This window comes from Mandrillus leucophaeus, unplaced genomic scaffold, assembly GCF_000951045.1.
Source record: "Mandrillus leucophaeus isolate KB7577 unplaced genomic scaffold, Mleu.le_1.0 Scaffold18, whole genome shotgun sequence".
Classification (NCBI taxonomy): domain Eukaryota; kingdom Metazoa; phylum Chordata; class Mammalia; order Primates; family Cercopithecidae; genus Mandrillus; species Mandrillus leucophaeus.
In genome coordinates, this window is record NW_012101809.1 from 7,302,165 (window position 1) to 7,317,685 (window position 15,521).

A 15,521-nucleotide genomic window follows, 5' to 3' on the forward strand; every position below is an offset into this window, starting at 1 on the left:
GACTTTGTCATTTTTAATAGGTGCTGTGATGGCTAATATTAAGTGTCAACTTGATTGGACTGAAGCATGGAAAGTATTGTTTCTGGATGTATCTGGGTGTTTCTGGGTGTTGCTAGATGAAATTAACATTTGAGTCAGTGGACTGGGAGGGGCAGGCCCATGTGGGTGGGCACCATAAAATCAGCTGCCAGAGCAACTAGAAAAAGCAGGAAGAAGCTAACTTGCTTAGTTTTCCCGCCTTCACCTTTCTCCCATGCTGGATGCTTCTTGCCCTTGAACATCAGACTCCAAATTCTTCAGTTTTTGAACTCTTGGACTTACATCAGTGGTTTGCCAGGCAGGGACTTTTGGCGTTTGGCCACAGACTGAAGGCTGCACTGTTAGCTTTCCCACTTTTCAGGTTTTGGGGCCTGGACTGAGCCACTACTGGCGTCCTTGCTCCTCAACTTGCATATGACCTATCACGGGACTTCACCTTGTGATCATGTGAGTCAATTCTCCTTAATAAACTCCGTTTCATGTATACATATATCCTACTAGTTCTGTCCCTCTAGAGAACCCTAATACAGGTGTGTTCCAGGAAAGGCTGCTAACAGTACAATGGGAAATGTGGATGACAGAACCAGCGGACGACCCAGCTTTGAATAATCTTGGCCATTTTACATGGTTCACAAGAGAAGTATATACAAGGAATATATAATGCTCAGGATAGTATTTCATCCATACTAGTAGATAGTAAATAAATGCAAACGAGTTATTTTTAAGTCACTCTTCCACATCTCACTGTTGGAGTCAAATTACTTACTCCATGCGCTATATTTTGTATTTTGCGGGAGAAAAAATATATTATGCATTTTTTCATCTCATTTTGCAAAGTGGAGAACTCTCAGTAGAGAACAATCATCCAGCTGTCTTTGAGAGCAAGAAAAAAAGTTCTGTTTGTCATACTTTTATCGCTTAATCCTTGCTGAAAAGTTTCCCAGTGGAAGGTTCTCTCTGTTTCTCTGTAGTGGGGAAAAGTTTAACACACTCAATGACACAATCACGTGCGCATGGTCACACACACCATCGCCAGGGGTCTAATCTGAGGATTTGATGGAAGCTTCTGCCTGTGGTCAGCAAACTGTGGAAGCTCTTCCCGGGATGCTCTTTACTGGACAGTGCAGGAGGAATGTAGAATCACAAACTGATTTCACCACCAGTGAAGCAAACTTCAGCTGCGACATTCAAGAGTGGGACTGGCCTTCTGGGTCTTGATTTTAGCCAAATATTTCTTCTCTAGATGTCTCATTTTTTAAATGAGCCAAAAACTTCTAGGGCTGCTGTGACCAGATGAATACTAGCACATAATCTTAGATGGTCCTGGAAATATTTGATAACATTCATCAGCACATATATTTTATTAGGCACTCTGGGAGATAACAGAGATGGGAGAAAGTAAGTGTTGGCTTTGAAGACGGTAAAAAATTTGGGATGTTGCTGTAGAAGATATATGTGACTCTTTTGGTAGGTGAATGCTGTGGATGCAAGATTGTGAGTATTTGCATGAATGTGTGTATGTATGTGTGTGTGCATGTGCCATTCATGTGGGATGGCATAAATTGCTAGCAAGCACATCTTGATGTGGGAGGTAAAGTACAATGAGGGTATTTATGAAAAAGACGGAGGCAACAAAAGCTGCTCCTTGTGTCTTTCTCCTCCGTGAGAAAGCTGAATTGTGTCTTTCTCCTCCTTGCTGCTACCAGCCTCAGACCCTCATTACTACCATCCTCCACCCCATTCTTCCTCCTTTGAAGACATTCTATATCCATCTTCCTGTGATTAAGGTAGGATTTAAAAAAACTTGTAAGAACTGGAACTGTATTTTATGTTCATCTTAAGGGAGAAGATGTGTCTTTTCACATAGAAGGACTTCACCATGACACAATGAAACATTAAAAAAGACACTTTGAAGCTGTTTGTCTTAGCTTCTACATTAATACACTTGCCACCCAAATAATGTATCTATATCCTGTCTGTACAGTAAACCTTCCAATAAGCCCAACTTAAATGTTTCGGGACATCCCAAGATTCTGCTGGCCTCAAGAAAGAAACATTTAATTGGTCGTAGAGGCTCATACCCGTAATTCCAACACTTTGGGAGGAGGAGGAGGGCGGATTAACTGAGGATAGGAGTTTGAGAGTAGCATGGCCAACGTGGTGAAACCTTGTCTCTACTAAAAATACAAAAATTAGCTGGGTGTGGTGGCGGGCACCTGTAGTCCCAGCTACTCAGGATGCTGAGGCATGAGAATCATATGAACTCAGGAGGCAGAGGTTGCAGTGAACCAAGATTGAGCCACTGCACTCCAGCCTGGGTGACAGAGTGAGCCTTGGTCTCAAAAAAGACAAGAGAAACATTTGATAAGACAAAAAATAATAATTACAAGGGTAACAAAATAATAATTTAGGTACAAATAGAGACTGTGCTACCTTTATAGACCCCTTTTTGGTTTTCTAGAAAGTTTGTTTTTCACTTTAGATTTTGGTCATCATCCTTCCCTTTGCCCATAGCTTAACAAAAGGTGCCAATAAATCCCACCCAAAATGGAGAGGTGAGTGTGGAGCTGGAGAAGGTGACTGAAGGTGGAAAATGACGGATTCGAATTTTTATTGGTGTTGTGTCACAACTCACACCCCAGGATTGAAGGAACTGCCTCTTAGAGGAGACACATTGGTCTGGCCTTTCATCTTTTTATATGGGAGATCAGGGAGAATAGCAATGGTGAGCAGGGTCATAGCAGGCTGAGCTGGCTGGTAATGCTGCTTTTACTAAGAAGTCCCTTCTAGTGAAACTGCCTGGATTCCACAGATGGGGAAAGGTGGTTAGATAGATGTAATGCTTCTATTCAAAACACCACGTTCTAGAATATGGTGATCTGAGTTAAATCTTGATGACATAGATCTCTTGGGATAATACATTTGATAATGATTCTGCCCAATATATGACTTAGGTCAGTGGTCCCTCATTAATGTAAACCTCTGGAGATATCATGGATATCATGAATTTCTAGTTATTGGAAACTCAGAACCTTGTTATTAAGATTTATAAGGTTTTTAATTGCATTATGTTTGGAATCAGAAAATAATATGCCAAAGTGAAAGCCTCAGAAGTAGCCTCAGAAGCAAGTTTCTCTCTGACCTTCTCCTGTCCTCTTATCTCTTGCTCCTCACTTTTCCCCAAGGCTAGCCATAGAAACTAGAATCCCTCTTCTCCAAGCCAGAGTATAGAAACCAGAACCCGTTTTCCCCAAAGCCAGTCATAAAACCTAAAGCTATGACTCTACCTTTCCTTTACCTTTCTGTGTAAGAGCTGGCTGTAAAAAAAATCATCTGACCTACCTAGTTTGATTGTAGGTCATAAGACCTCCTTCTGGAGAGGGTCCAGCCCCATACCCATAAGGAAGGAAGGCTGGACAGAGAGGCCAAGAAGAATCTAAGCAGACAGGCCTTGCTGGGTTTTCCCATGCCATCTATCAGCATGAGCTCATACCCTTTCTGTTCAATCACAGTTCTACACAGCTGTCCATACTTTATTAAACCTAAGCCTAAAAATGGAAGGTTTTCTCTGTATCTGTTGGTCTTCATTCTGAAGTCTCCTGTGTGACATAAAACTATGATTAAATAAATTTTCATACTTTTTATTCTATTAATCTGCTTTTTTCAGTTGATTTTTCACTGAAACTGTAGAAGGCAAAAGGGAGGTATTCCCTTTGCCCCCTACAATCCCTTTCCTGAATAAGCTGAATGTAGATTCGCCCACTCCTATAATCTATGATTATTCTTATGAATATGAAACATAAGACCTTGAGCAAGTTTTGTTTGCTCTTTGCAGTTCGATGTTTTTCCCATTTTGGACATTGTAAGGGACTAGGTGGTATACATAATGACCAAAATCCCATTCAGCTCCAAAATCCCATTGTTCTCACATTCCTACAATTCCAGGTAAATCCCATACTTCTACCTGCATCTCAATACAGGAACTTGATTTTCCTTTCTTCCTCAAAAAATGCAGTGAGCTGGTCGGGTGTGGTGGCTCACGTTGTAATCCCAGCACTTTGGGAGGCCAAGGTGGGTGGATCACCTGAGGTCAGGAGTTCCAGACCAGCCTGGTTAACATGGTGAAATCCCATTTCTAGTAAAAATACAAAAAATTAGCCGGGTGTGGTGGTATGTGCCTGTAATCCCAGCTACTCAGGAGGCTGAGGCAGGAGAATTGCTTGAACCCGGAGGCAGAGGTTGCAGTGAGCCAGGATCACACCATTGCACTCCAGCCTGGGCAACAAGAATGAAACTCCATCTCAAAAAAAAAAAAAAAAAAGCAGTAAGCCTCTTATTAAATATAATCTCTCAAAAGCCCAAAGGCAATACTGCCATTTTGGAAGGTTTTCCTCCCAGAAAGCTATTTAATTTGATGGTTATTATTTGTTTGTCAAAGCCCCACTGTTTATTCAGATTAATTAAAAACAGTTGTTCCAGCTGCAGCAAGGTAGTGCTCCTCGTAATGAAAATATCTGCAATGCCGAATTCATCAACCTACATCTGATCCCATTCAAAAGTCTTTAACCTTACTCTGCAAGGCAATTTAACTCAAACTGCCTCAGACCTATGTCAGTGGATGGGAAAATTGAATCCTTAAACAGGGATCTTTCATTGTTAAAATCTCATGGCATAAAGCTGTTAGGGATTGTCCCCACATTGCGATTTTAGAGTTGGCCTAAATTAGACAACAGGAAGTGAAACTGAGCTGCTAAATCTTAAACTCATTTAAAACATCATCTCCTAGCAAATGATGTTTTAAAAGTGTTTTGCTCTTTTGATTATCAAGAGTGCTTATGTGTTATGGATTAGCAGATGCCATCATTTCCCAATAAATAAAGATAGTTAATAAGACATAAATAGCTATTTGATAACATAAACCTAATTTATTTTAGTTTGTAAATTCTACTGAGACCAAGTACTGTTACCTGTAGTCAAGTTTTTCTTATCCAGAATAATCTCCATGTAATTGAAAATCCTCACACTTAACAGCTTAACAGATTCACATCTAAAATATTAAAAATTGGTTTCCAGCATATACAGACCTGCTGAAAAGTGAGGAAGAAAGTTGTTTTCCACCTGTATACTAAATTGGAAAGGTATCTTAAAGTCTAAAGCAATTTACTATTGCACAGATGAACTCAAAATACTCCAAACAAAACTATTTGCCTCAACAATTCCAGATACTTACAAAATTCCACCTTTGAAATCAAGAGAAGTGTGAAATATTTTGCTAATTCTCCATTTTTACTGCTATTGACAAGAGTCAATCTTGTCCTTAACTGAATCCACAGTGTTATTTGGAAGACATTTATTATTCAAAGCCAGGCAAGTGTCCTAAGGTAGTTTAAAAAAAAATTTGTTTTTCTATTTTTTATTTTTCCCCAGCTTGCCTGACCAGCTATCTTAACTTAGTATTTGCTTGCAATCTCTTCCTTTGGCCTCCAGAATTAATGCACGAATGACTCTTCTGCCAAAAATGGCTCAGAGACTAAAATAACTATACTGTGTCTGTGCTTGGGTCACTCTTTAGGCAAAAATATTTAAAGCAAGACCCCTATCGTGCTGCAGAGACACTGGCAAACAGAAACTGCCCACGTAACCCATTCGTGGTTTAATTCCTTGCCGTCTTCAAGTCTCTTCTTTCTTCCAAATGCCATGTTTAAAATTGTTATATTGTCCCCCATCTCCTCTTCCTCACCATAATCTTTGCCTCTGATTTTTCCTTTTAAGGGCTTACCTCTGTTCTATTTATGGAATCCATTAGGAAACTAATCTACAAAAACACCAGCTTTGGTAAGAAACACATATATTTTGAACAAACTATTAAAATGGGCCCCAGCACACTCTGATTACTGCATTTTCTTCTAAGAGACCCTCTGATAAACCATCTCTATCCTTCCATAAATACAGATTCATTCTGGGGGCTTTGACCTTCCCCCCACTGATTCTTCTGAGGCTGCTTTGTTGCAGCAGCCTCTTTTGTAGCTTTCAGTAATAAGTAATAAACAAGCAGCAATTGTCACCCTGCTCTCCCAGAATAGGGGCAGGCCTTCCTGCCGGACATACATACATTCATTCTCATTATATGTGGGGAGTTCATTATGGGGGCTGCTGCAACAAGGAAAAGGAAGATGAGGCGAGGGCCCCTTGCAAACTGCACTTTAAAATAGAAAAGGGAAATGAATTGCTTTTATTTTAAGAGGCTTCCTTTTAACTCAGGCTCTTATTTATCTGTCAGGGTTCATCCCACCTCACAGCAGGGGAGACCAGTAACAAGTATTTGACCAGTTCAAGAGGCAACTATTTCACACAAGGCGGCTTCTTGCAAGAAGACCATTAAAGCACATCAATCCTGACAGTTCCACAGACACCCTGAGGGCTGTGCTGCAGAAACCAAACTTCAATATATCTGTTGGCTTTCCAGGGGCCTGTGCAGCTGCCTGTTTAACTGAGATGAGATCAGAGTTTCATATAATGATGGGGGGCCAGGAAGAGGGGAGGAATAGCAAAGCGGGACTTGGACAGCAACCTAAACCCTAATGTGATTTGTTGATGCTCTGGAAGTCCTAATCTGAGAAAATGCACACATCTCGGTCTAAAATGGCCCACTCACAGTCTGCAGCACCACCACTTCAGCACTTACAGGAATTAACCGATATGTTTGCAGAAAGTTAGAATGGGTTCTGGTTACCAGAATACCACTCCACCTGCAGTTGCCTTACAGAGTTTGGTTTTTGAGAAGTCAAGCAGTGTATCATCACGCTGGGGATCTGAGTGGGAAGAAGTAATGCTCACATGATAAAAAAAGAAACCTACTAACATTAATCACAGTTCTTAGACCATCTTTAGGATACCCTAGTATTTAGAATACTCTTCCTTTCCAAGCCCAAACTATGTATAATCTGCCTAGTCTCAGGAAAGATTTCCTGAAACTGGGGAAGAGAACAACCATCTGCTTTGTCCCAAACACTTTCTGGTATCAGCACGGGAGTTTTGGCTAACAGGGACGGCTTGTTATTGCTGATACAAACTGAGAAAGAGTACAGTGCTCAGACTTCCTCTAGGAATGGTAGATGAAATGCCCTAAAGACAATGGGGCATAATGGGCTTCTAAGCCCCCATGAGTAGCATGAGGTCCTGCATACTCCTAATTTAGAACGGTCTCAGTCAGCTAATGAATGGCAACAGATCCTAAGTGATAAGCCCTGAAGATGCTAAAAACATTTACTAATACTTGTTGTTTTTATTATTATAATAATTACATCAACAACGATTTTATTTCATGTGTGCACAGGTCTAATTATTGTGTATGGATTGCCTTATTTAATCTTTTCATAACCCTACACAATAGTAATTCTATTTGCTCCACTTCATAGATAAGGACCTAATGTCAAAAAGATATGGAATGGTTGGTCTATAGTCATATAGAACAGTATGGTTTTGGATTATAAATTGCATTGCTGTACTGACTTAACTATGAATCTTGGTTCTCCTGCTTATAAACTGTGTGACCTTCCTTAAGTAACTTAACTTATCTGAACCTTATATTGATGTTACAGCTAATAGTAGGATTATTGTGCAGACTAAAATAAAATAATAGCTTTAATATGAGCATATAGCAAAAGGTATGACATAGAGGAAACATTTAATAACTTCCACAAACAATTGAGCAGGTGTTATTATTCTCAATTTAAAAAGTGACTACTGAGAGCCAAAGAACCTAACAGATTTATCTAAGGCTATACAGCTAGAAGATCAAAGAACTGAACACACCCAAATTTCCAGGTAGGTAGGTGTTCTTTCTACATTATCATAAACTTACCCTGCTTTGGGGAACATCAAGTCACATGTTGTCGTGGAATGCCGCACCTATAAAAAGGTGATAAAGAGAATTCATCATTCTTCATCCTTTATATTTTATTTTTGTTGAATCAAGAGTGCTTAGAGTTTTTTTCATTGCTGGAAAAATAAAAGTGAAGTGCTTTGGCTTCATAAGAGTTAAATGCAGTAGCCTTAAATTTCATGGAGAGTAACTTTGGAAAGTCCTTTGGCAGGGAGATGTGAAGAAAGACCTCTTCAAAGTTTTTGGTTCTCTGTTGTCAGGGGTAACAAGATACTTAGTTCTGGACTTTCACTTCTGCTTCCTTCTCTTAAAAGAGGCCAGGGTAGAGCAGGTCATACTACAAGAAGAAAATCATAATCACCTTCCCTCAAAATAGTTATCTGACAAATCTGCCCATAGATACTCGTTTATTTTCCTAGTTCTAAGAAATGTAGTGACGATATTCATTCAGTCCTAGGGAAATAAAATAGGACAATAGTGCTTACAAAATTTTTTTAAAAACTTCACACAAAAAATATATGTTCTTTTTTCCACTCTTCTTTCCACATTTGACTGAGTGGCATCTGGGTTGAAAAGGTTGTGGTGATGAATATTTTATCAGATTTTTGACAAGACATCCATCTCACTGTTGAATGAGGCTAGATCTTAAATCACCTTAGACAGTTTTGCTTCTTAATTAGACAGTCAATACACAACCAATTGGGAGAGCTGGGTTCTATTAGGCTTCTATGATTCTGAGATGGCTGAGATCATTGACAAGTTGAACCTGGTCCAATTAATTTTCTTGATAGTTTACTATCTCTTCAGTTATGCTAGACAATTGGGTACTGACACAGCACACTAATATTAATTTTAAGTGAAGCTCTAGCAAGGAAGAGTTGAAATAATGCTGTTTGCAATCTGAGCCAAGAATTCTGTTTAAAATGGTATTGCACTGGTATATGCAAACACTCTAAGGTCAAAATAATCAATTCCCTCATTAGGACTCAAGGTTTCTACTGCCATTCTACTTCCTCAAGTTTTAGTTCTGTCAGAATGGTTATCAGTCACCAAATTCTTGGCTGTGCCTCAGAGTCCTAATTAAATTTGAGGTTTTTGTCTTTTAACCAATGGAGAATCGTTAATTACTGATTATATGTTAGTTGATACAAAACAGCTAGTTTCATAATGGCTTGCAATTAAAAATTCAATATCTTATCTTCTTCAGGCAGCAGTTCGGTTGGAACAAGACATATACTGTCCTGAAATATCTGGGTCAATGAATATACCACATAATCTATTCTATTTTCCAGAAAAAGTGACACCTACCCACCTTTTTAAAAAGGATTTGGAGGAGGAGGTGAAAATAGGAGGCATTTGAGAACAAAATGCATTCAAATTTAGATCTCAAAATCTTAAATGACTCAGTGAAGTAAAATTTAGCCAAAGGTGGACATATATTAAGTCATTTGAGGATAAAATGAGGTATCTTTTATAAATACACTAAAAGAAGAAAATGACTAAGTACTATATCATTGTTCTGGTTAGACATGACAATTCTGGAAACAAAATGCTTTTACATATATTCCATTTGATATTCTCACAAAATTACATTAAAAATAAAAGATATAAGCACATAAGGACAAACATAGTGAGAATGGAGACTATACTGATGATCATTATCAGCGGAGTTTTGAAAAATGTGAAGAAGCAACTTATTTTGAAGACTAGACCATGCCTACAGAGGGTGATCATTACGAAAATGGGAGAAATGAACTGTTTTGTCCCATAGAATCCTGAAAAGACTGAATATTAGTGGTGCCAAGAGTTACAGAAATGAGAGTCAGGTATAAGACTGGATTGGCTTAAAGTTCATTCCCCAGATCCTAACTCTCATGCCTCTTAGCCAGATTATTATTCCTTTTATAACCTCTCAGAAGGCAGGATATTCATTCTTTTCTGGAGAAACTGAACCAAGCAGAGGACAGAGTATGTGTTTGTGTGGACCAAATTCATGGGTGTAAAACCTGTGCAATTATACAGAATACCATGCTCAGAAGCACCTCATACTTGTTTAATACTCTAATGTCATAACTGAAATTCTTAATCATTTTAAAGAAGTCCCATATTTTTAGTTTGCACTGGGCCCTATAAATTATGTAGTTGGTACTGGTGTTTGTGGTAGGTAAATTGTATTGAGGTACAAGAGAGAAAACATGAGCATTAGGAAAGTATGTGAAGTGAATCATAAGTCACCCAATCTTCTTACCCTTCCCTGTTCCCAGAGTAAGGTTGGTGAGATATACTACCCACCCATCCGTCCAAAGCACAAGAAACACCCAGGGAATGGACTTGAGGATTTTTTTAGGGGAAATAGAATAACCCTAAAGAAAACAGATATTAGCATTTGAAGGGTTTATAATAAGAGAATTGTTATCCAATCTCCTATAAAGTCCTCAAGTCAGAAAGAACTTCCGCTGCATCTAGAGATTCTATCAGAGATTTAATGTCTTATTCTATAATTCAAATAAATAACCAAGGATTATCAGATACTTGATGAGAACCTCAATATGTAAGATGGAGTCCAAAGGAAAGAGACTTCAGAAAAATTGATTCTACACAGGGAGAAGAATACAATTTAAAAGAAAAGTCTATTGTTAATTTGTTTAGAGAATTAAGGCAAGATTTAATAGCCATGATATGGTTTGGATCTTGTGTCTGCATCCAAATCTCATGTTGAATTGTAATCCCCAGTGTTGGAGGTGGGGCCTGGTGGGAGGTAATTGGATCATGAGGGTGGATTTCTCATGAATGATTTAGCACCATCCTCTTGGTGCTGTTCTTGTTATAGTGAGTGAGTTCTCATAAGATCTGATCATTTATAAGTGTATAGCACCTGTCCCCTCTTGCTCCTGCTCCCACCATATGAGACACCTCACTTCCCCTTTGCCTTCCACCATGATTGGAAGTTTCCTGAGGCCTCCCCAGAAGCAGAAGTCACTATGCTTTCTGTACAGACTGCAGAACCATGAGCCAATTAAACCTCTTCTATTTATAAATTATCCAGTCTCAGGTATTTCTTTTATAGCAATGTGAGAATGGACTAATATAAGCCATGAAATAAAAACAGGATGCTATAAATGACATAAAAGTTAAGGGAGATAAGAAAACAAAAAGCAAAAATGAGCTCTTAGAAATTACAAATATGATAGCAAAGAAAATAAGAACAAAAACAAAACAACAGCAAAGAGATTAGAAGATAGAGTCAAGGAAATTCCCCAGAAAGAGAGAGCACAGATAAAATGAAGCATAGGGGATTTTCAAATAAATCAGAAGAAACAATTCCCAGGACAGCAGGATATGTATTCTCAGGATTGAAAAAGGCCATTGAGAGAGAGAAAAAATCCACACCAGGCCATCTTATCAGGCTCCACTGCAACAGCAAAAGCAGAATGGAGTTTACAAAGGACCAAGAGGAAGAATAGCATTACCTGTTCCAGCCATGGCACATGCCTGGAGGCTGGAGACTTATACCTTCAAAATATTGACAAAAAATAATTTTCAAACTTTAATTTTTTATCTAACTAACCATTACTATTGGTTTCATGTATAATTGATACATTTCTATAAATAAAAGTACTTTAAAAATATGCTTCCAGGCACCCTTTCTTGATAAGCTACTAGCAAGTGCCCTCAGCAACATAAAGAAAAAACTAATGAGATTTAGGATCCAAGAAACAGGAAATCCCATCCAGATGAGAGGTGCCACGTCCACTGCTGTGCAGTAGACAGCAAACAGTTTACATTAAAGCAGGAAATTGAAGGACTACAAGACGGATGACTTCAAAGAAAAAAGAATTAGAATCCTATATTGTGTTCCAAAATATTTGAGCATTTGGACCAAACTTATAGACATTTGACAAATATTTTAGAACATTTTGGGGAAAAAACAAATAATACAAAAGCTTGGTAACAAAACATAAGAAGTTTAGAGGGAAAAACCATTATTACACAAAGGAGAAAGAAAAAGAACTATAAGAACACAAATATAATCGTATATATTCTAGATTTGTAGTACTACATGCAAATAGTTACAGTAATGCCAAACTTAATTGGTTAAGTTTCTCTCAAGAGTGATACAATTGTGTTGGAAAGATTTCAGCCGTGGAAGGAACAATTCCACAAATTGTATAGGGTATGTACGGTATAGAGCTAAAAATTCTTAACCATTTTAACAAGAAACAAATATTATAAAATTGTGGGAAAAACACAGTAAAATGCAATGTATTAAGATGGAAGATCAAAGAAGAATAAACAGTTAAAAATGATAATTTTTACCAGAGATAGATAAATGACACTATGATTAAAAAAATAAAAATTAATTTTAAACAAGCTAAATGGTAAAATTAAATAAATAAAATAAAATAACATAAAAAAAGTTTTTTTCCTTCACTGAGGGAGTTCCTTTAATGTTAACAAAGAAACAGTTGGCTGCAGAATAAGATTTCATTTTAGGTTTTAAAAAAGTGATGCTCTTTGTCTTATTGTTATCACTTTTTTGTCTGTTGGATGGTGTTCAAATGGCCCTAGAATAAGACGTGGCGTCTATATTCATGATAAGATTCAGATATATAACTACAATGTTCTGTTCCTCCCACAGTTGACCCCATCATCATGAAGAGAATGAAACACAGAATGAAAGCTCTTCTCTGCATTCTTTACCCTTTCATTGTCCCCTTGGTTAATGGTTGCTTTGTTCCTGTGGGAGTGAAATAAAGACTCCCAAAATGCTGAGAATATTCAAAGACTTTCTCAGGAAGGGTCAACTTGTGAAAGGAGTTGCTGCAATGTGAAAATTAAACACATTAAGTCTGATAGGTAAACTTCAAAGAGAAAAATATTTGTGTTCCCAAAAGCCCTACAGGTCCATATTGATAGCATTTTGTATTATAGTAAAAGACTGAGGAAAATGACGGATTAAGATACTCTATATCCACACAGTGCTATACTTTGAACACTGAAAATAATTAGAAATATGTATCCTTGCATGGAATAATGTCCAACACATATTGTTAATCTAAAAACCCCAAACAAAACAAACCCAACAAGTTGCAGAACCATACGTATGTTATGTTCAATTCCTGCATGAATTTATTCTGAAACTATAATTTTGGTTTTAGATGTAGATTCTGATATCAGAATCTTGGGATAGGGACTAAATTTTTAAATCATTTATACTATTATATTATTTTCAATTTTTATAATGCATGAATAATAATTTTTTGAAAGTTAGTTACATACAACTAATACATTACCTTAGTTCATACGATCAGCACTATTTTAGTTTGGGAACATTCACTCTAACTTCAATCCAGGAATTTGAAATAGCAACATTTGCCTTTAAGTAACTAAACATGGTAAATGCAAAGAACATGAGATTTGAGTCAGGAGTTCAAATCCCATTTTCCTGTGTAAAAGTGGGTATATTCCCCTTTTTAAATTTTAGTCTCAGTTATGTAATCTATAAACTGGGGATAATGAAGATCTTTTCTCCTCCCTCAAAGTTTAGTGTGATGAACAAATAAGATCAGGTAGCAGAAAAGACCTTGTGCACTGAAAAGTACCAGAGAATGTTTTATTATTTTGTAGAAAACTGGCTTTACCAACTTGACGTACTTTATATTCAGCATTAATAATAATAACTAAAAAAATTACTAACATCTTTGAGCACTTATTATTTCACATGCTTTTCTAAGAGCTTTGCAAGTACGAACTCATTTTTCACAACAAATGTCTAAGTGTGTACTAGTGTTGTTCCTTTCATAGATGAAGATGTCCAGGTACAGAGAGGTTAAGTAACTTGTCTAACATCACCCACTTATAGTACTGGTGATGGTGCCACACGTTGCCACACAGTCTGCTAGGCTCTCTGCCAGTTGATAGGAGAGTGTCTCTAAATGCTCTTTTCAACTGCTCTAAGAGTAGCTGAAAAATGGATGGAAACTTTCTGAGAGACTGATGGGGACTTCCTGTGCTTTGTAGTGGCAGAAAGTTTTGTTTTGTTTTGTTTTTTAAATTGTTAACTCAGGTTTTGCCTTTAATTTTCGTAAGTTTTCCAAAGTTTCTATTTTAATTTCTCTTTAAAATCATGCCTCCCCATGGCCACCAATGTACCTTAGAAGTCCTAGGAAGTAAATCACAAAATTACAAATGTATAAGAAGGGAGTAGCTGACTCTGAAACTGGCAAGGTCTATTTTCATTCTGCGTCAGCTCCAGCAAATGCCTTTAGAATTGACTCGCGCAAATTAACCTGAATCACAGAATCTCAACATTTCAGGGCTGGAAGGGACCAGTGTTCTTTCACAACTAGTCAATCAAGTGAAAAAGGCAATTTGCATCGAGAAAGAGCATAAAATTAGAAATGGAATTTTAAAAAAGCAGGTGAGATTCCCTAATATGAGTTTTGAGCTTGAGCATGGAGCCTTCAGGATGGTGAGGTGTTGGAGGGTACAGCTATGGGAATGGGGCAGCTTTCCTTCTTTCCTCCTCTATCTGCTTTTTGATTTGGCTCTGTGGCCTTGGAGTGATCATTTATTTTCTCTGAGATAGACTGTTCAAATCTGTAAAGTGAAATAAATGTAATAGATGACCTTTAAAACTCTTTGTCTCTCTATTATTTCCAATCAGTTTGTGTGTGTGTGTGTGTGTGTGTGTGTGTGTGTGTGTTTTGGGGATTGTTAGAAATGGAAGCAGAAATGGGAGAAGCTTTAGTTAGTTGGGAAGAAATGCTTTTTATAATCTCTTTAGCTTGAAGAAGACTCACAAAAAAAGATGCTTCCTTACGTACTACCCAGCTCAAAAACAAAGAGGGATGCAAGCTCACAGCTCATTCTTGAAATGATTCTATTTCTGAACTTCCCTGCCCACATTTGTATGACATTTCATGTTTTTGCCACTTATAGGCATATGCACTTGAAAATGATGTTCTGAGATGCTTCAGTGACTTCTAGTAGAAAAATGCAAATAAATGTAAATTTCTGTTATTATCAGCTTCATCAAAGCAAACAGGCAAAAGCAAGAACAATATTAGAGTTTGATAAGAGTGTATATTTGAATGATTTCCCCAGAGGACTGGGGAAAATCTCATTTCATTTGGTTTCCTATTGTAGAGGAGCATCAATTGTCTCAGGTGGAATTACCTGCATACACCACTTGTCAGCCCCACGCTAACCCCCTACTCTCACTTTTTTATCCCATAGACAAGCTACTCTTTTGATTTCTCAAATGTAATTTCAATAAATGGTTGACTTGAATCAAGATATTCAGGCATAAACAGGTGAGAGCAGGCATGAATAACACAATCGAGCACTGGGAGAATAATAGTTTCAGAAGATAGCATTTATATCATACAAAAAAATAAAGGAGAACACAGATTGCTAGTTCTCCAATTAGAATCAAATGAAAATAAGGAATCTTGGCACCTCCTATGGAATTTCCAGGCTGTACTACATCAGCTACCTTTGAATATAGTTTAGTATATTTTCTGACATTTTCATATATTTTCTGACAGATTTATCCTTATGTAAATCTAAATTTATTTGAGGGTAGTGGCTTTGT